The sequence below is a fragment of the Urocitellus parryii genome, chromosome Y, assembly GCF_045843805.1.
Source record: "Urocitellus parryii isolate mUroPar1 chromosome Y, mUroPar1.hap1, whole genome shotgun sequence".
In the NCBI taxonomy this organism is placed as follows: Eukaryota; Metazoa; Chordata; class Mammalia; order Rodentia; family Sciuridae; genus Urocitellus; species Urocitellus parryii.
The window spans coordinates 31793932-31820035 of NC_135548.1; positions in this window are offsets into that span (position 1 = coordinate 31793932).

The following is a 26104-nucleotide window of genomic DNA, read 5'->3' on the forward strand; positions in this document are numbered from 1 at the left end:
AAAAACAAGACACTTGTGCCATCAAGACACTGTTTCATCTCCCAATCGAGCAGCCAGATTCCAGTGTCCAAAGTATAGTATCTGGAGACTTCTGTTGCCTCAGTCCTGGCTCTTTCACCTACAAGACATGAGAATGTAAATGGAATATGTGATCCCTCAAAGCCTCTCAGCTATAAAATGGAGACAATAGTACCATAACTCTGAGGGTCACCAGCCTTGTCCCACCACCTCGGACTGTGAATTAGAGAAATAAATGTCCACCCAGTGTATGTCCCTGCGTGTGTGTCCGCAGGCTGAGGGGACCAGCTCTTTTGAGAAGTGAACCAATCCCCTCTAACTAGAGCTCAACTAATATATGCAAATTAATGAATCCTGTTCCTGTCTCCCCTGGGATCTTGGGCACTCCACTCTAACATGATGTGCTTGGATCAATGGCTGAAGCCCTGTACATAAACATAATTTCAGCAAAGAAGATAAGAAGGGCATGTCATGGAATTGCCATACAAGCTAATCGCTCATCCTCTGAGTGGAAACTGAGACAAGCATATTCTTTCCAGAATGTGGTTTTATGGTGCCTTTTGATGAGCATCATTACTTCCTCCCAGTGCCCATATATTTCTCAGATGTGGAAACCACAAATCCCACCCAGCTGGGCTTCTCCCTCTTCTATGGATCTGTCCTCTTATTCTACCCCACCTTCTCCATAATGAAATGGATATAAATCAAAATGTAAAAGTGGATCAAGAAAGCTATCTATTTCTGTGATGGAGGACTTGGAACTTTCTCACTAAAACCAAAGGAAGCAAAATATTAGTATTTGCTTTGTTGCTATTTAGCTTTTACACCCTATTTCTTTGGGGGAAGGCAATTTTTCTTGAGAATCAACATGAACAACTTGAAAGTTGAATATATTTGTGAAGACAGCAGAGATGTATGTAAGTTTTCTTGTTAGCTCTTCTCTGAGAATGAGTTATATCTAATATATATATATATATATATATATATATATATGTATATATACCCTATATACGCACAAGCAAACACACACACACACACATTTTTTTGGTGGTGCTAGGGATTAATGTATTTTTCTATACCTTTATTTTATTTATTTATTTTTATGTGATGCTGAGGATCAAACCCAGTGCCTCTCACTCTACCACTGAGCTATAAACCCCAAGGGATCATTATATTAAAATCAGTATTTTTTATATATACTGATCCCCAAGGGATCAGTATATATAAAAAATTACACACACACACACACATACACACATATATATACACATGTATGTACTCCCTAATTGTATTTCTCTATAACTAATGGCAGAAAAAATTCTTCGAAGACCCAGAGTGTACATTACTCCTTTGAATTTCAAGTCTGATATATTTTAATTGAATGATTGTAAAACTTAAGAATCTTTGATATTCTGTACTTGGACCTTTTAGAAGACATGAAGTGATGCTCTGAAAGGAATTTGCAAATAAAATTAAGGTGGCCACTTATGACTTTAGACAGGGAGATTATCCTGGATCACCTGGGTGGGCCCAATGTATTCACAGAGCTTGCAAAGCCGATAGGGAAAACAGACATGCACTCTTCAGGAGCAGAGAGGAGATGAGGCAGAGGCATGTGGGCAATGGTCAGACTATGAGGAGCTACTTATTTCAGCTTTGAAAATGTATTAAAGCAGACCATGAGCCAGGAACTGCAGGCAGTTTCCAGATGCCGAGAACAGGACCTGCTCACAGCCACCAAGGAAATGGGACTGCAGTCCTAGTAGTGACTTAAGCCACACTTCACCAGGAACATGAATGGGACTGGGGTTACATTCACCCCAGACTCACCAACCAGACAAAATCACATTCCTGCCCACAGTTTGATTTTGGCCTTTGAGTCTGTATGAAAGAACCAGCTGATCCTGACCTCTGACCTACAAAATCCGAGATATGTTGCAACTTTCCTTCTTAGTTAAATACTTTGGATTAATTTTGAACAGATAATTTTTGTACTTTAAGCATTACTATGCCAAGATCCCTCCCTAGTCCTGGCCAACTCCAGTCATTAATTTCATCAAAGGCTTGTTGAAAACAGTTATAAACCACTTAGACGTGGGTTTCATCTCAGGGACATTTCCTACTGTTCCTGAGCATTTGGCCCACTTGGTGTAAAGAAGAGATTGCTATGCACTTCTCAGTTCTTTAAAATGAGACAAGTGACTATAAACTGCCATGGATACATGAAATAGAACCATCTCTCCATAGGCTCATTTACCAATGTGTATTAGAAAGTTTACATGTATCCTGTGATCCAGCTCTTTCACTTCTAGGAATTCTTTACTAAAGAAATAAAATGGCATTGCCCAAAGATACACAATGGAAATTTAGATTTTCATCGTGCTATGGCTATTGTTTAAAAGGAAAAAAAGTCTATCAATAAATCATTGGTCAAAATAATTATTTCATGTAATAATGGGTAGGCAGTTATTAATATGTTTCTATATTCACAGAAATGGAAACATAAAGTAGATATATTATGAAAAAACATAATGTAGTACACCAGAGTATACATCCATTTTAAATTAGAATTTACATATGTATATATGATTTTTTGAATCATTAAAGAAACATAGATTTTTGTTTTAGGGGAAAAAATCAATGGACAAAGAATAAAATTGAGAGTCAAAAAATAATGCTATTTGATATCACTTGACTGCTAAAACCACAAAGACTTAGAAATCTTTTCTCTAAAAAATTAAAAAAAAAAAACCTTTTGTTTACTGAATAAGCAGAGTTTCCTTTGCTGTGCCCTGCATGGAGTTCTAGTGGCAACTGCCCAGCAGTAACCACCCAGCGACCCTCAGACCTGCCCTTATTGAGACCATCATCTCCATTTTCTTGGTGGACTTTCCCACTTTACTTTTTTCAAGGGTAAACTGGCAAGGGTGAGTTTAAGGGCATCATAGAAAGACAAACATGAGTGTCAGGCATCACAACAGTGGAGGACCTCTACCTGTATCTGAGCTAAGCTCATGCTTCATTTCAAGAAATAAAGCTGAAAATCCAGTTTGGGAACATGGCTTTGAATCAAGTGTGGACCCGTCATCATCAATAGGGGCGAACTCCTTTCTATAAGAAAAGGTCTCATGACAGGTGACTTATCTAAAACCTGCAGGTGCCTTTATGAGCCACTTAAGGTTCATTTAATTTTCTTCCTCACATCTCCTCCAGCTCCTCTGCCTCTCATACCGAACGTCTCCTCACCTTCATCTCCATTACCCTTCCTCCCTCTTTAACCCATCAGGTGAGTGTTTGCGTCTGAAACACTGATTTGAGAAAGAAATTTCTTCCAGCTCTCATGTACCAAAGACAGCTTGGCAGTTGCTTTAAGATCAACAGATGAATTTTCCACACAGCTGATATGAATTTCTTCTGTGATGTGCCTAGTTGGGAACACAGAGAAACTGACAGTGCTCAGACCGGGCTCTCTTCTGCAACAACTCCTCTAATGTGCTTTGATTTAATGCTAGGTTCGGTATGTATATTGCATCCCACGTGTGTTTCCCTCAGCTCTAAAACTTCCGTCTTGAGCTGCAGATGACATTTCCTTTGACACAGTGTGACAGACCTTCATTGCTACATGCATCTATGCGTCACTCATGGGGGCCCCTGGAAAACTGGGGGGAGCTGGTGTCAATCACAAGCCTCCTTTTGGTAGCTCCAATTTTCTCTGCCTCCTTATTTCTTTTAACATTGAGCATTTAATGAGCCAAATCTCCCCCTGCCCAGGCTACAATCCTGCTTTAACACAAAAATGGTTGGCATGCCTTCTGGACCGCCTAACATGCTCAAGTCAGTAAAGTACTAGCTCTGCACCAAGAGTGTGGATCTCTTACTAACTAGAATCTAGCGAGGCTACAAATCGTAAGCTTGCCACAACTCACTTGTGCAAAGGGAGTGCTCACCCTTTGGTGAAAATACCTTGATTTCTGACACTCCCTCTCTTCAGTGCCTTTCTAATATGGCACAGTACACAGAGGTCTAAGATGCTCCCACTGCCTGAGAACTCCTACATGAGGCCAGGACAAGCCTTTACCACACGCATCTTCGGGAAAATGTAAGATCCAAACTATAGCAAGAGCCCTAACATGGTATTATCAGTGTTGTCTCTGTTCTACAGATGAGAAAGCCACCTCTTGCAGAAGTGAAATAACATTATCATCATCAGAAGCTGAAAAGCAGTGGCATGGACACACACATTTAGGTAACCCCCAACCATGAGCTTGAGCAATACTGCTTCCCTGAGATCCCAAAACAGTTCATTGCCTTATCTCACCCAATGTCTGCACATAGCAGGCTCTTGGAGAGAGAGCTCAATGGGATGTATTCAGGGGAAACAGGCCAAGAAAGTCATTGAAAAATGGATTCTCTATTCCAATTCACCATCCAATGAGTGACAAGCGAGCTCGTTGTCTACAGGTGCTTAAAGTTGCAGCCTTCTGAAGCTTTTACCAGCACTGGTATCATTGTCTGAAACTTCCAAGTTAATTCACACAGATATTAGCTGATAATGCCCAAGAGGGGGATGAGAAGAATGACACAGACACCACAACTGTTACTCTCCATGGCTGTTCTTGAAATGATGACTGAATTGCTCTCCTTTAGAAATCAGTCCTGAGGAGTCAAAGCACATTGTGAAGTCATTCATTTCCTTTAGCAAAACCTCTTCTTCCCATTGACACAAGCTTGTCTTCGATCATGTATCCTCCACTTCTGTGTTGAACACAAGCTCCACTATTGGGCCAGGGATTTTAGCCCATGGGGATATTAGGAGATGTCTGGAGACATTTTTGATTGGCACTATTTGGGGGTGAGGAGTGCTGCTAGAATCCAGTGGCTGGAGGCCAGAAATGATACTCAGCTTTCTAAGCACTCGGGACAACCCTTCTCGAGGGATAATGTCCCAGCCACTCTAGATTTACCCATATGCTCTTCTTGGCACACAGTTCTCCACATTTGTTCAGGTCTGTAATTGAACTTTGGAACTTGGTTTCCCTTTCCACAATGCAGATGTCTTCTTCCTAAACTCTGAGTCTAAAATCCAGACTATGAATTCCTTCTTCTTATCCCTCTGTGTTTATCCCTCTACTGACACATTATTTTGTATTATACTGTATTAGATTTTATTGGGTGGATTTGAATGGTGAGGTCCTCCTAAAGTAGAAAAATGTTCCTTAACCATTAACTTTTCTCTCACTCAATTTATAAATATTTACTCTCTTTGGGAGAATTATGGTGTGCAAACTCTTATGTGTAATCATTAGACTCCCAAGCACTTGAGTGAATAAAAAATAAATAAATAATCATTCAATAAGCATTTGTCCAAAGTGTACCATTAATGGTTTAGAGGGAAAAATGTTTGAACCGGTTTGATAGAGAAAATCTATTAGAAATGGAAAGTGACCATTTGACTAAAAGCGGAAAGAGTTAAGTGAGTTAATTCAGCTCAAAGAGATCCAAGGTGTAGGCGTCAGGTCTCCTGGACCTGCCTTGGACTCTGTAGTTGTGTGCACAAGGACACTTAGCCATTCTGGAAACTCAGTTTGCACATGGGTAGAATTTATACTAGTGGTCACTCTTATTAGCAGTCCCGTGGGGTCAGATGAGATAATGCAATTAAAGGACTTCAAGTCCCTGGCTCATGGTAACCTCTCAGTAAGTGGCAGCAACACTTTCTTGTAAGAAATGGAAAAAACAGATGTCTTTAAAATGGTAAAAGGGATTGCATTTCCCTGCAGCAGGAAACCAGGGTGTGCTCAGTTGCTTGCATTGTCTATTAGTTCATGGATTTCAACACCAACTCCTTAATTGATAGTCCCACAGAAGTGTCCCAGAGCTCCACAGTTATCCACCTACCCTGCCCCTGGTCCAGTGTCTGGAACAGTGTAGATTCTCAATGAGTCTTTGAGGAAGGAATAAATACTTGTGTATAAGGGATTATACGAGAGCCAGGCAGAACAATTGTCCTGAGCACTCATGATCATACAAACTAGAAAAAGAAAAGTTTCAGAGAAAGCTTCTTTCAAACTACAAAGAAAGGTTCAGTCTCCCCAGGAAGCCACAAGAAATGTGCTTACCATTGAGTCAGTCATCACAAGCCTGTTGATAATCGATCATAAGTCTAGGAATTCTAGAGAAAAGGGGATATATTCAATTTTAAGTAAAAATCTTGTATTAATTATGTGGACATCTATATTTTAGACCTGTATATTTTAGAGAGCTATGAGGAGAGAAGGAATAAGCCATTGATAGTCACAGAATTAATCACTTGCACAGCTTCCTGGAAGAAGACCCTAGAGAACATTGTTGCTATCCCTTTAAGTCCTAATATTGCTTTTTCAACTTATCAGAAAACTAGGGAAAAACAAAAACACTATGAGAACCATCCATTTGGGGGTAGGAGAGGGAAAGAAATATTAGCTGAGAGTAAAAAAGCAGAAAAGAAAAATTTAATTTCAAGAAGCCTGCACTAAAGGAAATTCACTACAACAGAAAGCATTGAACAAATCCACTTTCTTGGGGGCTTGAGGGAAGAATTATTCATTTTGGGGACAAAGGATAAGAAAAATTAACTTTCGGATAACAATAAAAGAGAAGACAAATTCACAGCCCTGAGACAGAGAAGACAAGACAAATCTCCTACACCTAGAAAGAAAAGAAGGACAAAAAATAAGAAAGAGCCCCGTATTTCATTTGGGCGGAACACCAAAAGGGCATTCTCAGAACTACGATATTAAAGAAAATTGGGCCATGATTTTAGCTCATTATGTAGTGAATGCTGAAGAGGAGGCAAGAAACAATGGAGGGCTATCTTGACTATGTCAGGCTGATCAGAAGGAAAAAGCAAAATGCAAAACTTCAGACACCTTAGTGGCTACCCCAGGGCTCCAAATGAGAACTGAAAGTAGGTTTGCACTTCAGAACTCACCATCGATCCAGAAAGGGTGTTTTCCTTTGCAGTTTGTGATTTTAGCATGAACTGAAACCCTTATTTTATACACACATGCACACACACACACACACACACACACACACACACACACACACACATATACATTAGACACAAATTAAGTGGAATACTAATAGGACTGGAAATTAGGCATCTATTGGACAAGGTGAGTCAATATATTAGTCATGTTCAAATCCTAATTAAATTTAGCCTGCTTAGAATTTCATAGCACAAGAGCAGGGAATGGAATCATAATCGTGCCCTGCCATGTCCGCCACCCTCTTGGTTACCATTTAAGCTCATGCCCCACATGCTACCCTCTCACCTTCCCAGCCTGTGTTTTCTTGATGTCACCTTCCAGATTGTATTGAAAGCCTTTTGAGCCCTCACCTGATTGAGTCTCCACCACAGCACCCCGCAGAGCGTCTTGCCTACAATAACAGAAAATGAAAATTTGATCTGGTATTTTGATCTTTGAAACAAAATCTCCAAGGGAATGCTCAGCAATTTAAAATATAAAGGAAATATTTGACACATTATTGATGGGAGGTAAATGGGAAAAATAAATCTATGTAAAGTAGGGGGAAAATGAGTTAAGTCACCCTCAACTTCTGAAAAAAAAAAAAAAAAAAACATCATTTGAAATTGCCTGTGAAGACTGTGAAGGGCTTTATCATAAGTTATTTAAGGGAGTGACTTTTTTTTTGAGTAGCCAAAAATTAGTCATAAGCTCTCACAGTTCTCTGCAGGAAAGTGGACCCAGAACACCTTTTCAAACAACAATCTTTTTGATTCTTATAGTAGTTGCCTTACTCTCCCAAATAGGTAGGTGGGGAAAAATACACAGATGTGTTTTTCAAAACTCACTCTCCAAAGGAACGGTGACCATTTTAGTGAGGGTATTTTAGTTGTCATTATCCTATTTTGGAGAAGTAATTTAAGCTTTAAAGTTCAATGAAAGTTTAAAGTAATGCATATCCATAGACGGAAGTTAATAAACTTCTATCTGCCTCTCTTTTGCTCCTTCCTTACTTTCCTCCCTCCACTTCTCCCTCCCTTCCTCCCTCCCTCCCTTCCTTCCTTTTCTTTCTTCCCACAATGGAAACTGCCCAGTCCAAAAGCTCCATAATGCTGATTTTGATAAAGTCTGCTTTAAAGCACTACTGACAATTGTAGCAGATGGTATCATTCACCAAAATATATCAACAAAATCTATTTCTAGTCATTTTTCTGTGCTCTATAGCTGGCTCTACATCACCACATTAGAAGGAGATAATGCAAAGGTATTTACTGAGACGGATCATTTATGGCTCAGTGGCTTTGTCTCCTGAGTGATTCAAACCCATCATCTCATTGATTTTTCTCCTGATTTAAATGCCCTGAGAACAGAAGAACATGCAATTGCATTTGGACAAATCAAGACCAAATGTCTCAAGTTTTCAGTGTCCACAACATTGTCATTACACATGTGAAGTCTAAACTGCTGAATTAGGACATTTTTAAAGAAGACACCTCCATAGGCATAGGGTAATAATGGAAAAGGGAGCTATTCGAAACAACAATAAGAAGTAAACTGTGCTCTGAGATGAACTGACGCAGGTAGAAGCAGGTAGGGTGATGGGAAGATGGTGTAATATTGCTCTGTGCCTCCCTTCTCCTTATAGAGACTAATGAGAAGGTGTATGTAACTAGGACCATGTTATGCTTTAGATATCAGGTGTCCCCCAATAACTCATGTGTGAGATAATGCAAGAAGATTAGAGGTAAAATAATTGAGTTATGAGAGCCTTAACCCAATTGGTTAATTAATCCCCTGATAGGGATTAACGGGTAACTAATGGCAGGAAGGGGTGGGTCCCTGAAGAAACACCTTTGGGGTTTATATTTTGAGCTTGTTGAGCAAAGCCGCGCCCCTGGCCCCATCCTGGTGTGATATCTTAAGCCACTTCCTACACTCTTCTGCTGTGATGTTCTGCCTCACCTTGAGCCCCAAGGAGTGGGTCCAGCTGTCTATGGCCTGAGATCTCTGAAACCATGTGCTCCAAAATAAATTTTTACTTCTCTAAAATTGTTCTTGTCAAGTCTTTGCTCACAGCAGCAAAAAAGCTAACCAAAAGAGATCATGAGAGTTAAAGTCTGTGAACTTAAGAGCCCACAGCAGATGACACCTGTTTAGCAAAATAGTAAGGTCGGTCCCAGGACAAGTTTGCCGAGTAGAGACCATGTGAGTCAGGATTCTCCAGAGAAATATAACCCATAAGAGGGAGAGACTGTGATGATAAAGAATGGGCTCAGGGGATTGTGAAGGCTGGTAAATCCCAAATCAGCAGCGTTAAGAAGTTAACCACATGTTAAAATCTTGTGAATTCTGCCCCGGCACACAGTGGTAAGTGCTTGTAATCCCAGCAGCTCAAGAGGCTGAAGTAGGGGGATGGAGAGTTCAAAGCCAGCCTTTGCAACTTAGCAAGGCACTTAGCAATTCAGCAAGTCCCTGTCTCTAAATAAAATATTTTAAAGAGGGATGGGGATGTGGCTCAGCTGTTAAGCACCCTGGGTTCAATCCCCAGTACCAAAAAAAAAAAAATTAAAAAGCAGAAAATGGAATCAAATATATAAACTGGGTCTCCAGAGACACTGAGGAGGAGATATGTAAAATATGGTCATTTTAATTACAGTTACTATGGCAATGATGAGGATTTCACCCATGATTGTACCTCAGAAGAAAATTGATGCTGACAGTGAGATCACATTTAGCTCTTTAGAGACAGATAAAGTGTGTCAAATTAAATGATTTCATTCTCCAAAACCAAATATATATAAAATTGTAAGTAATAATATTTATTTTGATGTTATAAAACAATGTTCATGGAGTTTGAGATGAGTATAATGCATATTTTGCATTATTTGGTCATTGGTCTGAGGATCCACATAAAATTCTAAAATACTGGAAAATTACAAAAATAAGAAAAGGTTGAAAGCTACATTGTTGTCTATGAATTTACAAGTCAGTGCTAAAATATAAATATAATATATAATAGTTTTAAGTACTTCTTGGAAATATACTAAGACAAATTTATTTTAGAATTAAGTCAAGTACTTCTTTATTTTCTATCCTCTTCAAATGCCTGCTCCTCCATAGAGCTCAATGTGACATGACACAGAACTGAAATAGTTATAGAGTGCCTAGTAATTCCACAAATGCTCCATTACACACAGATGCACACAATGCTTATGTATATGTGTGTCTGTACCCACATGTGAATTGCTCCCTACACTTAGCTTTGGTCCACATGCAGTAAGAAAATCAGTAAAACCTTGTCACAAGTCCATATCATAGCATCTTGTTATCTTATTATTCTACCTGGGTTATCTTCATAAATATGTCAACATAGACAAGGTTAACATAGGCATGCATGTATGTCACATTTAATTTAAATATGAAATAATTTAATATTTAAAAAATGTTACTAAATATCAAGTTAAAATTTTAAACAACAACACTATCCCAAGAAGTCATCAGCACTGTATGACTTTGTAGCTGGTTAAGGGAATTGCAAAAATTGCTGGTTCATGCTTGCTTCATGGTAATCCCACTCACTAACTGGTAACTGGAAATGGTTGTTAAACTTTGGAAGTATTATATGGAATATCATGCTTTTAAATGGATTCCTGTCTGGTTTTGCTGTCAGCTAACACAGTATGTTATACTTTAAACTCTTTTTGTATCTCATAACAATATATTTCAAGTGGCTGCTAAAGAGTTATTTGTTTTGTGCAGACATTGGAAATCATACCTGAAAATCAATGATATCAGGTATGATAAAATGCCACAAAGAAGTTTAAATAAGCACAATAATATGCAATACTATTAATTTAGGGAATATCATGATATGAGATATAAGCAAACATACCGTGGAATTTTAAAGCATCATTAAAGAAAACAGAGGCAGATGTAACAATGGTTGCTGATTTATGTGGTCTGAGAAGACACCTTCCACCCTTGACTTTTACTGGAAAAATAATTCTGAATTGTGTGAGTTTGAGGTCATGAGAGGTCTCTGGGAAAATATCTTTTGCATAAATGTCACTGTATCAGATAAGGAAATGCAATTGACTTTTAAAAAATCTAGATGGCTTATAAATAACAGAAGTTTGCCCTTTGTCACTCCCATCAACCTCAACTTTTTTATTTGCATGTGTGTCTATGTAATTTTGTTTATTTGTTAAAAATTATCAACAGTGTCCCTGTAACATGCTCTTATTAGGTCTTTAGGGAATAGACCGAGAAGGGGAATAGCTGGGTCAAATGGTGGTTCCATTCCCAACTTTCCAAGAAATCTCCATACTGCTTTCCAAATTGGCTGCACCAATTTGCAGTCCCACCAACAATAAACAAGTGTACCCTTTTCCCCACATCCTCTCCAGCACTTGTTGTTGTTGGACTTCCTAATGGCTGCCAATCTTACTGGAGTGAGATGGTATCTTAGGGTGGTTTTGATTTGCATTTCTCTGACTGCTAGCGATGGTGAGCATTTTTTTCATGTACTTATTGATTGATTGTATGTCCTCCTCTGAGAAGTGTCTGTTCAGGTCCTTAGCCCATTTGTTGATTGGGTTATTTGTTATCTTATTGTCTAATTTTTTGAGTTCTTTGTATACTCTGGATATTAGGGCTCTATCTGAAGTATGAGGAGTAAAGATTTGTTCCCAGGATGTAGGCTCCCTGTTTACATCTCTTATTGTTTCTTTTGCTGAGAAAAAAATTTTTAGTTTGAGTAAGTCCCATTTGTTGATTCTAGTTGTTAACTCTTGCGCTATGGGTGTCCTATTGAGGAATTTGGAGCCCGACCCCACAGTATGTAGATCATAGCCAACTTTTTCTTCTATCAGATGCCACATCTCTGATTTAATATCAAGCTCCTGATCCATTTTGAGTTAACTTTTGTTCATGGTGAGAGAAAGGGATTCAATTTCATTTTGTTGCATATGGATTTCCAGTTTTCCCAGCACCATTTGTTGAAGATGCTATCCTTCCTCCATTGCATGCTTTTAGTCCCTTTATCAAATATAAGATAGTTGTAATTTTGTGGATTGGTTTCTGTGTCCACTATTCTGTACCATTGGTCCACCCGCCTGTTTTGGTACCAGTACCATGCAGTTTTTGTTACTATTGCTGTATAGTATAGTTTGAAGTCTGGTATCACTATCCCTCCTGATTCACACTTCCTGCTTAGCATTGTTTTTGCTATTCTGGGTCTTTTATTTTTCCATATGAATTTCATGATTGTTTTACCTATTTCTACAAGAAATGCTGTTGGGATATTGATTGGCATTGCATTGAACTTATAGAGAACTTTTGGTAATATCGCCATTTTGATGATGTTAGTTCTGCCTATCCATGAACAGGGTATATTTTTCCATCTTCTAAGGTCTTCTTCTATATCTCGATGTTCATTGCAACACAATTCACCATAGCAAGATTGTGGAACCAGCCTTGATGCCCTTCAATAGATGAATGGATAAAAAAATGTGGCATTTATACACAATGGAGTATTACTCTGCATTAAGAAACGACAAAATCATAGAATTTGGAGGGAAATGGATGGCATTGGAGCAGATTATGCTAAGTGAAGCTAGCCAATCCTTAAAAAAACAAATGCCAAATGACTTCATTGATATAAGGGGAGTAACTAAGGACAGGGTAGGGACGAAGAGCTAGAGAAGAAGATTAACATTAAACAGGGATGAAAGGTGGGAGGGAAAGGGTGAGAGAAGGGAAATTGCATGAAAATGGAAGTTGATCCTCAGGGTTATACAAAATTACATATAAGAGGAAAGGAGGGGTAAGAGAAGAATAATACAAGTGGAAGAAATGATTTACAGTAGAGGGGGTAGAGAGAGAAGAGGGGAGGGGAGGGGAGGGGAGGGGAGGGGGGATAGTAGAGAATAGGATAGACAGTTGAATACATCAGACACTAGAATGGCAATACGTAAATCAATGGAAGTGTAACTGATGTGATACAGCAATCTGTATAGGGGGTAAAAATGGGAGTTCATAACCCACTTGAATCAAACTGTGAAATATGATATATTAAGAACTGTGTAATATTTTGAACTACCAGCAATAAAAAAAACTAGCAAGATCAAAAAAAAGAAAAATTATCAACAAAGGAACCATAAACAGTAAATTAATTAATAAGCTATGCTAAATTTAACCAATGGGATAATATGCAGTAATTTAAGAAAGATACATATAAAGTAATATAATTATATGTGTGTGTACATATATGAAAAGTAAATAAAAGAAATGCCAATCTGTGTTGTTTAGATTATAACTCAAAGTACAAAATATAAATCCATGAGTCTATACTGAGATATATATATATATATCCTTAATATATATGGCTCCTTAATATATATATATATATATATATATATGATAGACTGAATGTATAGATCAAAAAATACAGAATAAAAGAGATAAATCTGCAGAATTCCACAGAATTATTTATGGAGGAAAATGATGCCTTCAGAAAGATGGAGCATGCTCCCTACTAAGTAAGCGAGGAATGAACAGAGTAACGTCTTTCTGAAAATACAATGTGGAAAAGTGAATAAATAGAAATTCCATTGAGGAGAAACTTGCCTCAGCCAGGTGCCCATGTTCAACATCAACCATGACAAGTTATGAGGACAGGGTGTACCCTTGACACCATGTGACAAGAATAACACTGTACCTACTCCACCCACAGATCCAATAAGTCAGTGTAATCACAAGGACAACCACACACAAGCCCTACTGGAGGAACCATCTACCAATTACCAAAGCTTTCAGTGCCACCAATATCGTGGCAACACCTGAGAAACTAGCAAAGTCAAGGTCAGGCAAAGGAGAAGATAACCATATGTCATGTGGGTTCTCCATGGGATTTCGGAACAAAGGACAGCAGGTGGACTTCCATGAATAATCACATGGTAATGATATTGGTTTACTTATTGCAAAAATGTACATTATTACTACAAGATGTTAATAGGAGAAACTGGGGGTACCCCAGATTCTCTGTTCCATCATAATTTTTCTATAAGTCTCAAATTCTTCTGAAATAAAGAGTTTATGAAAAAATATAAAGAGTTGTAATAAATCCAGCATCACTGGCTCTTTAGTCTCTAAATAACCCAAAGACAGGATTGATGTTTCCAGAAAAATCCAGCACCATGTCTAGATGACAATAGCCACATTTAAACTTATAATGTAAAACATCTCACAATTAGACAAAGCTAAGACACTCAGAGAATGATCAATACCAAAATTGATCAAAATAACAAAATCAATACCCTCAGGATGTGGTTGATTGTTAAAAGTAAAGCATTCCTCTATAATTTGAAGATTCTTGTAAATAGTTTTAGGATAAAAAAGAAAGGTTATTGAATAAATAAACTAATATATAATTCAGATGCAATTCAAAAGCAAAGCTTAATAATTCAATTTTATCATTTGACCAAATAACTTCAGAATTGATTAATACATGTGCCACTGTAAGCATTTTTAAAAATAAAAAACACAAATATTCTTTATCTTACAGAAGGACCAGAGTTATAAAAAGAGAAAGAAAAAATAACTAGACAAAGGGCAATATGGTCAAGGTTAATATTCAGCATGAGTAGTTTCTGAGAGGTTTATCTTGTCTAAGGTGTAAATTAACATATGAGCACTTGGTACAAGCCCAGAGTGTTATTGCTAATCTCCACATTGCAAAACCCACACATACCGCTCGTTCTCCATCAAACTCAACCTCTCAGCTGCGTGCCACTTGGTTGGCACTCCTTTCCATTGTACACTCTTCCCTTTTGTGATCCTAAACTTCACCTGCAGCCACTTTCTACACTGACTTCCTTTGTAGACTTCTTTGCTGGTTCTTCTTCTCATGACCAAGTCTAAGTTCTAAGAATTCCCATGGTCTCTTTGGTTTCTCACTCATCTTGTTCATATCCTCCTTAATGACCACATGTGAATGGCTTTCAGATCAATATCATCAGCTCTCCCCTGGCTCTACTGTAGCCAGATAACCTTTATTCAACCATGTATCTAATCTCACTTGGAAGTCTCCTGGCTATCCCAACTTTCGTGGGGCCAAAAACTGAAGTCAGAACCCTTTCAAAAATGTCTTTTTCCATCCCAATGAAGATATGTCCATACTCCCGTGTTTCAACCTAAATCCTAAATGTCTTGTTTCTCTCTCCTGCACACCTACATCTCATTTGTCAATAGGCCCTGCTACTTTACCTCCAGTTACACCAAAATATGTTCAACAATCTCCAGCCCAAAGACACCAGCCTATTCCAGGTACATGTCCCACCTGCAGGATGGCCACCATCTCCTGTTGATCTCACTGCTTGTTTCTCTTACCAAACATTCTGCAATCCATGTATTCTAAGATGTTCTTTTTTTCCACGCTTTAGCACCTTTGAAATTGGAATGCATCTTACAATCAGTGGAAGGCACTTTAGAATTTTACTGTTCTTTTCCCTTTTTGTGTGTGTCTCAAATTTTAGCATATCAAAACAAGAGTGGATATTACAATCAATGGTATCTTAACTTTGAAGGAAGTTTTGGTGTGTATTCTTGACACAAATGGTAAGAAGAATTGTTTTTTTTTTTTAATTCACATCAGATCTTCTAACTCCCCTACCAACTGTTACAATGGTTTCCTACTGCTCCCAGCAATAGTAGAAACAAAACCATCTTAATGCCCTATGAGGTCTATTCTGCTTAACTTATCTTCTGCCTTATCTTCTTCAATATACCCCCCAAGTTTCCCAGCACACTAGCGTTCAGTATATTTCATGGAATATACCAAGTCTGTTCCAGCCATGGGAACCTTCTTTTTTTCTGTGGTTGTATCATTTTATATCTGATTTCTTTGTATCTGCCATGCCTTAATACACTTAGGGCCTCCTTGGCTAATGTAGCCATTTTTCATCATTCATCTGACAGAAAATGATATTTTTGCATGGTATTTCATACTCCAAGAAACTATATACTTATTTTTTGACTCTTTAACTGACTTTCTTCTCCAGTTACAACATTGCTAGGAACGGCTCCACCCAACTTTTAATTTCTACTCTAGATCAGTGCCTGGCCTACAACTAGTCATTTTGTTGACTTACTCAATAACTAAAAGAATTAAAAAAAAAAAAAACTTTGAAGCAACTCTTTTAAAAACATCCCTTGGGGAGGCAGCATACTGTGAAGGAAAAGTGAGCGATCTGGAAGTTGAGACTTCAAGTTTCATCTCTACCACTCACTAGTTCTGTGACATGCACAAAGCACTTGGCCATATCTAGGCCTCCCCTTTCTCATGCATAAATTGGAGAATTTTGTGATTTAATATATCTCATTCATGTGCTTGCAGGAGAATAAAATGAGATGATATATAGACAAATTCATTGATATCATTCATAAAGCACATTTCATTATTACACTGTAACTCTCCACTGGTATTTAATCATGGCCATAGTTTTATAGCACTATCTCCATCATGCTAGTACTCAGCTGACATTTATAAAATTCAATGTGCATCCTGTTCCCAGGCCTTAGTTTTTAGCACCATTTTCCAATAAAAGGGGCTCCTTAGAGAAATAGGTGATTCTGAAGATGGAGTAGGGAAAGTTCCTGATGAGCCCACAGTCTCTTGTCATGAAGGCCAGTTAAAAGAGTTCCCAGTGGCCAGAGCTGAAACGACTTGAGAAACACAATAAATAATTTAATATTGATTATACAAAATGTAAAAAAATATGTACAATTCCATACTAATACAAATAAATTATTGCAATAAATAAACCAGGAAGAGGGGTATTTTAATGAAGAAGTCCAGATAGTATATTTAGATCCCTTCCTTACAGGAGATGGAATCTGTTTTGGTTTAGATATAAAAGTGTCCCCCAGAGAACTCATATGTTAGGCAATGTAGCAATGCTCAGAGGTGGAAAATTTGGATTGTGAGGTCTGTAACCTCATCAGTGTGAAGTCAATTTGATAGATTAATAATTCAAGTAGTAACTATAGGCAGCTGGCATGTGCATGGTGGAAATGGGTCACTGAGGGATGGACAATATCCGTCCTTGGCCTCTGAGCAACTTTGTTCACCACTCCCTTCTGCCATGATGCTCTGCCTCACCACAAGCTCAGGGCAAGGGATAAAGCAGACCAGAGACTGAACCTCTGAAATTGTGAGCCTTTTCCTCCTCTAAGTTGTTCTTGTCAGGCATTTCAATCACATAGGTGAAAAGCTAACACAGAGCCTCATCCCCTTCCCTGCCACACCCACTGAGTAAGGGCTAAACTCAGTGACCCACTTCCAAATTAGAGTCTATGGAGGGGAGGAAAATGTAACTTCAGAAACCCCAAAACAACTTCACATGTACTATCTCTTGTGATGGGGAAGGAAATGCTTTGTACTTCTGTGATGATATACCCCAAAATGCTGATCATGAGAAATATTAGAAAAATCTAAATTGAGAGCTAGTCCACAAAACAACTGCCCAGGAATCCTCAGAACTGTCAAGGTCTTCAGAAATAGAACATTCTAGAAAGGCATCACAGACTTGAGAGAGAAGGTGATGTGGTAACTAAACACAAGAGGACCCTGAATTGGAAAAAAAAGGCATCAGTGGAGAAGCTGGTGACTTCCAAAGGAAGTCTGGAGTTGAGTTCATGGGGACACACCAACATAGTTCCCAATCTCACAAGAAGATCACTTTGGGAAGAACTGGAAGAGTGAGGACTCTCAGGCACTTTCTACTCTTCACCCATTTTTCTACAAAATCTATAATTCTCCTAGATTAGGATTATTTGAAGTAGCTAAATGTGCATATTTTTTAATTAATAGAATTTCTAGAAAAAGCCAGTCACTGGACTAGGTATTTGAGATCCAAGGAAAAATCTTCCTCCTCTTTGAATTCCTACCCACTGCATCAGCAGGAAACCTGCATTTCCCACTCCCCTGAGGCTCCCAGCCCTCTTTAACTCATGGTGCTGCCATGAGGCATAGACAAGATTATTTGCAGGACCTTTCAGGAAGTTTTTAAATGAAGGACAGATAGCTGAGGAATGTCATGTGTTAGACTTTTCTCCTTTCTCTTTCCAGCTGCCTGGAATGTGGACAAAAAGGATGAAAAAGGTCTCAGAGCCATCATGAATTGTGCAAAGACCCTAAGTCAGAAGAGCAAGGCTGAGAAAAGCAGAGAAAGATGGAGGATGGTTGCACCCCTCCCCGCCACTGCCTCCACACCAGCTGGGCTGGCAACCCCAACGCTGCTGTGACGTAGGTGCCAGGACCCCTCTGAATCCATTTTTTGATGTCTGGCTTCTGGCAGCTTTTGTGTCTCACCTTTCTGCTTACCTGTGCCCACATCTGTACATGCTGATGGGAAAGCCAGCCCCATCAGCATGTACAGATGTGGACTCGGACTCTACCCCTAACTGTAAGGAAACCCAGGCCAGTGACCTTCACTGGCTCTCTCCAGCCATCTCCAACCAGCTTCAGAGGCCCATCCTACACTCCCAGAGATCTTTAAGTAAGTACGCCTTTCCTTCTCCTTTTCTTCTTTAGCTATATTGAGATATTCTTGACAAATTAAAACTGCATATGTTTAATATGTACACAGTAATGTTTCAATGTACGTATCCACTGCAAAATGGTCACCACGACCAAGCTAACTAACATTTCTATCACCACTTAATTACATTATTTTTTGTGCTAATAATACTTAACATAGGGATTTGAGGACACAGCTCCCTGGTAGAGCACTTGCCTAGCATTTGCAAGATCCTGGGTTTGATTTCCAATATGCAAAAATTAAAAATCAAAGTACCTTTAGATCAACTCTCTCAGCAAATTTCAAGAATAAAATATAGTATCACTAACTGCAGTCACCATATTGTACCTTAGATTTCCAGAACTTTGGGAACTCTAAAACACCTTTTTATCCTTTGAACAACATCCTCCACTTTCCCACCCCATCCCCACAGCCCTTGGCAATCCCCAGTCTACTCTCTGCTCCAACATTTTCAGATTCCATATGTAAGCGACTTCAGGTGACATTTGTCTTTCTGGGTCTGGCTTATTTCACTTAACATATAGGATACTGTCTTGATGCATGTGGCATCATCAGGCTGAAAGTTCTAAGCAGACTTTGGTAAGGGGTCTCAGCATGTGACCACAATGGTGTGCTATTAAGTCACAGATGCCTATGTTTTGGAGCTATACAGCCCATCCAAACCCTTTGTAAAGAATTCTAAGATGTACTCATTGATTCCCTGGCCCATGAGAATCTGGTGTCCCTGAATGTGAGCCAGACTTGGAACTTGTTTCTAAACAGCAGAATATGACACGGATGAAGGGATTTTGCAAAAATAATTAAAATCTTTAATCACTTGACTTTATGTAATGAAAAGGGAGAATGTCTGGTTATTCCTTTAAAAAAGGGTCTGCTGTTCAGGAGCTTTGCTGCTGGCTTTGAAGATGTGAACTGCTATGTCGAGAGAAGGACCATGAGAACACACTGGGCCAGGAACACAGGCCCTGGCTGTCAGCCACTCTGAGAGTAGAGACCTTAGTCATATAACCCCAAATGCCAAATTCCACCAACAACCATACAACCTTAAAAGAGGATCCCCAAGTTCCAGAAACGACCTGGCTAGACTGGCCTCTTGGTTTCAGACTGGCCTCTTTGGAGCCTGAGCAGTAGACCAGGGTAAGCTGGCTCCCAGTTTTCTGTTCCCTTGACACTGCAAGATGATAAATGTACATTATTTTTAATCCACTGTTTGTGGTTTTGGTTTTTCAGCTTAGAAAATTCATACCATACTAATATTTTCATTGAAGGAATGGCAAAATTTGGAATTAAGGGAGAGACCTGTAATGTGTTTACAGGCACTGATGTTAAATAAAAGGACTGGAGTTTGAAGCAAAAGATATCTTCAAAGTCCACACTCTATCACTGCGCTAGGCCATCTTTGTGATCTGCATATTAGTAGATACCAAGACTTTCTAGAAGGCAAAATTAAGTCTTTTTTCAAACTCACATTGTTGAAGGCACCTACCCTGCTAGAACCTCAGTAAATGTTTGCTAAATTCAATGCATAGCTTTAGAAATATTGAGCATCATAGACAAGCAGGCTAATTTCCAATGGTCCAATAACTGAATCTCATTCATCTTATCAGAACCCCACAGAAAAGTTTTCAGATACAGATTTGTTAAGGTTAAGCACTTTTTAATCTGTTCTTGGAGTGGGTGGATGTTTTGTGTTCAAAATTAGACTATGACATGAGATTTTTACAAAGCCTTTCATTTCTGCTTAGCTCTGTTGCCTGACTGCACAATCTGAAATTAGAATTTGTTCCCTTTTTCTGCATCCAAGACTGTCATTTTCATGACAATTATTCACTGTTTCATTTTTTAAGATCTATCCACTCTATGTTATTGGGAGTTGGTTCTATTTCCATTACTATCCTTCTGAGTAACATCATTTGGAAATAACCACAAATGTGAATACTCGAGGCAGACAAGGAAACACCATTCTGTGTTATACCTTTTCTCATTAAATTAATACTATGTCTGCAGCATATAGATTAACAGAAAAATGTGAGTCCATAATCTGATGCATTTCTGTGGATAATTCAGACAAATGTATTTCCCTGTCTTATCTTAAGTCCTCATAAAATAGCACCTGGGCTATTGCAATTATCTCTTCCTTCCTGTATTCCATTGTAATTCTACTCCGTTATGTTATTTACATTGTTACTCTAACATCATCAAAACTGCAGATTGGGTGTCTTCTTCCCCATTCAGTGAGGATTTCCATAAGAAAAAATAACCAGCACCAGATTTACTCACTATCCTACCCTGAGCACCTAGCACCATGCCTGGTACAAAATAGCTAAATAATACATACTAAATAAATAAATGAGTGCATAAATGAATGTTACTCTCTCCCTGTTAAAACCCTGTGAAATTTTTAATTTTGTTTAAATCAGATATCATCTTCACTTTGGAAACTTCTGGAACACCAAATGCTTTCTTTACCATGTGTATTTCATTTCATGTTATTTGTTAGTTTATTGATGGGTGGATTGACAGGTAGATGGATGAATAGATGGATGGATGTGTTGGTGTGGCTGCTTTTGCTCCTTTAGTATAAATTCATTGAGAAGATATCTGTGCCTCATAAACAGTTGGCACAGTGCCTAGCTCACTGTAGATGCTTAATGAATATTTATCGAACAGAACTGAATTTTTTTTTAAATTAAAAGACACAATGCTGAAAATACTAACCCAAATGATTCAGTAGCTAAATTATAAAATAAAGAAAAAGTTCAACTCTACTTCACTCTGAATGGAAACACACAGCTTTAAGATCATGATAATTCCCATTAGGGGCCTCAAATCTCTATCATTGTAAAGGAGTCATATTAAAGCAACAGCAAACTAACCTCACACTGCCATAGACTGACATGGTAATAAGGGTGGTTTTAGTGTGAAGGCTGGACTATTGCTAATCAAAACCATATTTCCCTTTGCAAAATTCTTGGCAAATGTCTTCTCATTGAAATCCTCAAAGGAATCCTACAAGATGGTGGTAACCACACCCCATTGGAGATGCAGAAATCAAAACCAAGAGGAGTTCCTTCATTTGTTTAAGTCTACGTAGCTAGTCACCTAGATGGCACAATGAAGTTAAGCTGCTGCCACACTCTATTCCTAGCATAATGTGATCATGCCCTGATACATGAGATAAAGCCTGGGGAAAATGTCAATCAAGGAGACTAAAAGCAGACCCTAATAAAATATGTGCCAGCAATGTTTTACTTTTACCAGTGTAAGCATTTTTTGAATTTGTGCTATGATGATTGACATCTCCCCTCACACCCTAACCAATCTGCTTCCTGCCAGGATGTGTGTTGGTGACAGCCTTATATCAGAGCTGTCCTCTGGTCCGTTTCAGCCCATCTTCATGCCATAAAGAAAAAGTCATGAATTAGCTTCTGTTATGCTACATAGTATAATGGGTTGTTAGGTTGGGTTCTGACGTCAGATTCCTAGGACAAACCCTAAAATCTACTACCATGGTCAAGTCACATGACCTCCCCTGGTGCCTTCTGATCTAAAGTACAGAGCAGCAGACCTATTGAAACCAAAAGGTTACTTCGAGAATTACATGAATCAATATATTTGAAGTGTCTAGCAGAATGTCTGGCTTAGAGAAGGTCTCAATCACCATGAGCTTTATTATTTTTTAAGACAGATGACCTTACTGACACTATTTGTATGGAGTTCTACTTCATTTTTCTTTGAGACTATTTGCATAAAGTGATACATTTGTCAACAATATCCATTTGAAATTGTCTTGGCTACAGATGAAAGAAGATGGAGTTAGACAATTACCTGTGAGAGCGAGTACATCTGTTGACAGATCCTCAAATTTATCCCTCATTGCAGGCCATGTGTGCCCTGGTAACCACCTCCTTTTCAATGCTGTGCACCCAGATTTAAGGCAATGAACATGATAAACGGAAGCTCCGCTTATTTGTGTATGAAGAGAAGATCCAAATGAGCCTTTGTCTCTTATTAAAACCAGCAGATTTTGCCCCAGAGTATTAAAAGTTTTAATCCAACATTCTGTTTGCCTGCAGGCAAGGCATTCTGTTAGGTAAAATAAAAACACAGCATTTCAACTTCAGCTCGCAGAATGTGATAAATCAAGATTTTAGACAAAAATGACAAATGTTGTTCCTTTTCATAAAAGTAATTTTAAAGCCCAACTCTGTAATTGCCTCTAGATATCGTGTACACCTTCTAAGAAACTTCAGGACCTTTTCCTCATTGCTAACAAGTATCAAAAGCAAGCTCAGTTTTCTTTAGGAATATAGACCTGTCTGTCTCCAGTGAATGGAATGTATGAGCTTAATGATTTCTTATTTGCTAAACACCACACTGGAGGAAATTGAATTTGCTTACTCTCCATTAAAATTAATAGGATGCATCTCCAAATATTTTTCTTAAAATTCTTCCTTGAAAATTCAGAATCTCTAATTGTGGGTCAGTTGAGAAATTTAAGATACAGCATTCAGAAAGGATGACAGGCTTTCAAATGCCAACCCAATAACAGAAAAAAAAATATCTTTCCCTTTGGAATACACCATGTGTTCACCTATAATGAAGGACATCCCCAAAGTCTGGGAATTAATTAAATAAATAGAGGCCCCTGGCAAGCAACTGATGGAAGAAAATGGGGAAACATCCATCTCCCTATTTTTAAGACAACCCCAAGTTCTCTCCCACTTTCTCTCATATCCCAGGACAGTCACATGTAACAACAAGCACCAGTCCTCAAATCTGGCTTCAGGAGGGATTGTGCTGATCTCTGGGCACATTGCTAAGGGTCATATGTGCAATTTAATAAAGAGATTGGTGTAGAGTGTGGGTCTGTACAGCAAAGACAGCATCAGCCCCAGAAAACAGGATCTTTTCCACTTTACCACCTGGACCCCAGAGAAGCCACAGGCAGGACATGTCTGTCCTGTATAATAATGTGGTGGGACTAGTGATGAACCAGGAAAATTTTCAATTTTGTACATCATGTCCTCTAGGAATTTACCCCTGCTTTGCCAATTCTAATCGGATATCTGCATTCCTAACCCATTGGTAAGTTTGGGGAAAGGGCTAATAAAAACTGATGGGAAAAGATTTTTTTCTTTTAAGTCTTCTTCCAGGCATGTTATAATTTTTTAATTTTATTCTAAGAAATGTATAGGAATTATAAAAAAAAAAACAATAACCACAAAAACATGAAGAAAATACAGAAAATTAAAAAAAAAAAACTAAAACTAAACTAAACTTTAGTTTTATCACTTGAAATAATCAGCTATTTCCTCTTTTCCTTCCTCCTTCTTTATCCTTCCCTTTCTTCTTCCCTCCCCGGCCCCCTGTAATTAATTTATCTGTTTCCCAGAGTTGCAGTTGGGAAACATTTGGGGTACTAAGCAAATTACCATGAATAAAGTATAGGACAGTGTGTACTACATAGGAAGCTCTCCCTAAGGGTGGCTTATTATATATGAACACTTCATGCAACCAAATCATACCATGTGTGAAATCCTGTTGCATAATTGCCTCAGGGGGAAAATAAAACATTTCATCATTAATTTCCAACGTCCATTAATTTCCAGTATGTTTTTACAACATGGTAAACTGTGTGGATGGTGCTCTGTCTCTTTCACACACGCACCATTATACTAATTTAATTCCTTGCTTTGGTATATTTTGTTGATCTCAGCTTTTCAGTATGTATGACCTTCTAATTACTCTCTAATCAGAAATCATGAGTGATCAAATTAATCCACGTTTCTTTACCTCATTCCAGCCCTCCTTTCCTACTATATGAAAGAGCTTATGTGTACAGATGTTACCGGGGTCAGTAATAAACACAAATGGTGGGTCCTCAGAGGTGGACCCGTGCCAGAACTTGGGGTGGGAGGGAGTGCCTGGGAAATCACAACACGTTTATTACATGGAACCATATTGCATAGGTCCTCCCTGGGGCTGGCATGCAACCTTAGCCAAATCACTTAAAATCTCAATTTCTTAATATCTTTAATAAAGGGAATACATATAAAAATTAATAGCATTAATATAAGGATTAAATAAAATACTAGGCAAGCAAACACGTTATAAACCCAGTGGGGTGCAGCAGATATGAAGTCCTGCTATGCTGAACTAGCAAAGTATTGCTGAATGCTTTAAAATGTTAGAATGTGGGGGTTCACTTTTATGTTAAATTTTTATTTTCTTTTTATTTAAAATGCTTTTATCTAAATGAAGGGTGTCAGCCACTTACATAAGTATCTGTTTAAAATATATAAAGAGATTCTGTGAGGAGTTACACTAATAATCCTACTCTAAAAATTAGGCAAATGACATAATCAGGCACTCATAGAAAATGAGTTTCATATGGCTGATAAACATTAGAAGGCTTTCTACATCATTCAGAAAAATAATAAAGCAAAATTAAACTTACATGGATCTCACTTTTCATTGACTAGATTAACATAAGGGTTTTGTTTTATTGGTAATATATTGCGTTGCCTAGACTATGTGGAAAGGAATTTTCACACATTGATGATAGATATATTAATAGGCACATGTTTTTGGAGAAACTACAATTATCAAAATTTTAATATGATTTTTGAGCCAATATTTCAAGTTCTGGATTTTATCACAGTACAAGTACAAAGAGAATATGGTCTATACAGAAAACATACCAAAAACAGGCTCATGACCCCTCAATAGATGATTTGTTAAATAAAACATGTGGGGGGGGGGTTGGTTGTATCTCAGTTGGTAGATTGTTTGCCTAGCATGTGTGAGGCACTGGGTTCAATCCTCATTACCACATAAAAATAAAGAAATAAAATAAAGGTTTTATGTCTATCTACAACTAAAATTATATTTTTTTAAAAATAGGGTGGTCTTACTTGGAGAACCTTGTAGGCATAACAAATAAACATTCCACATCAGTGTAATGAAAAACACCAATGCACATTCTCCAGAATTGATAAAATGACTCATAATACCAAAGTAATGTGAAACAAATGGAACTCTTAAATATTATTGTTGAGGGTATATTTCATGCTATAATTTTGGAAAACTACTTGGCAATATCAACATACCAACTCACTCCCAAGTGTATGCTCAAGGGAAATTAGTGTCTCTGTACAATAAAAATTGTGTACAAAGATGTTTCTTACCACTATATTCAAAATTTTTCAAACTTGAAGCAGCCTAAGCAACCATAAATGAACTAAATGAACAAGTTTCACTATGTTCTTACAATGGAACCAGACACAGACATAAAACCCGGACCCATACAATAAGCTGAGAGACTTTCACAGATGTAGTGAGTAAATGAAGCCAGGTACAACCAGGTATGTAGTGATGATTTGATTGTCATGAGGTTAAAAAGGGGGCAATTGATTTAGTGGGTTGGTCTGGACAATGATTATTTAAAAATGACCTCAAAGACACAGGCAACAA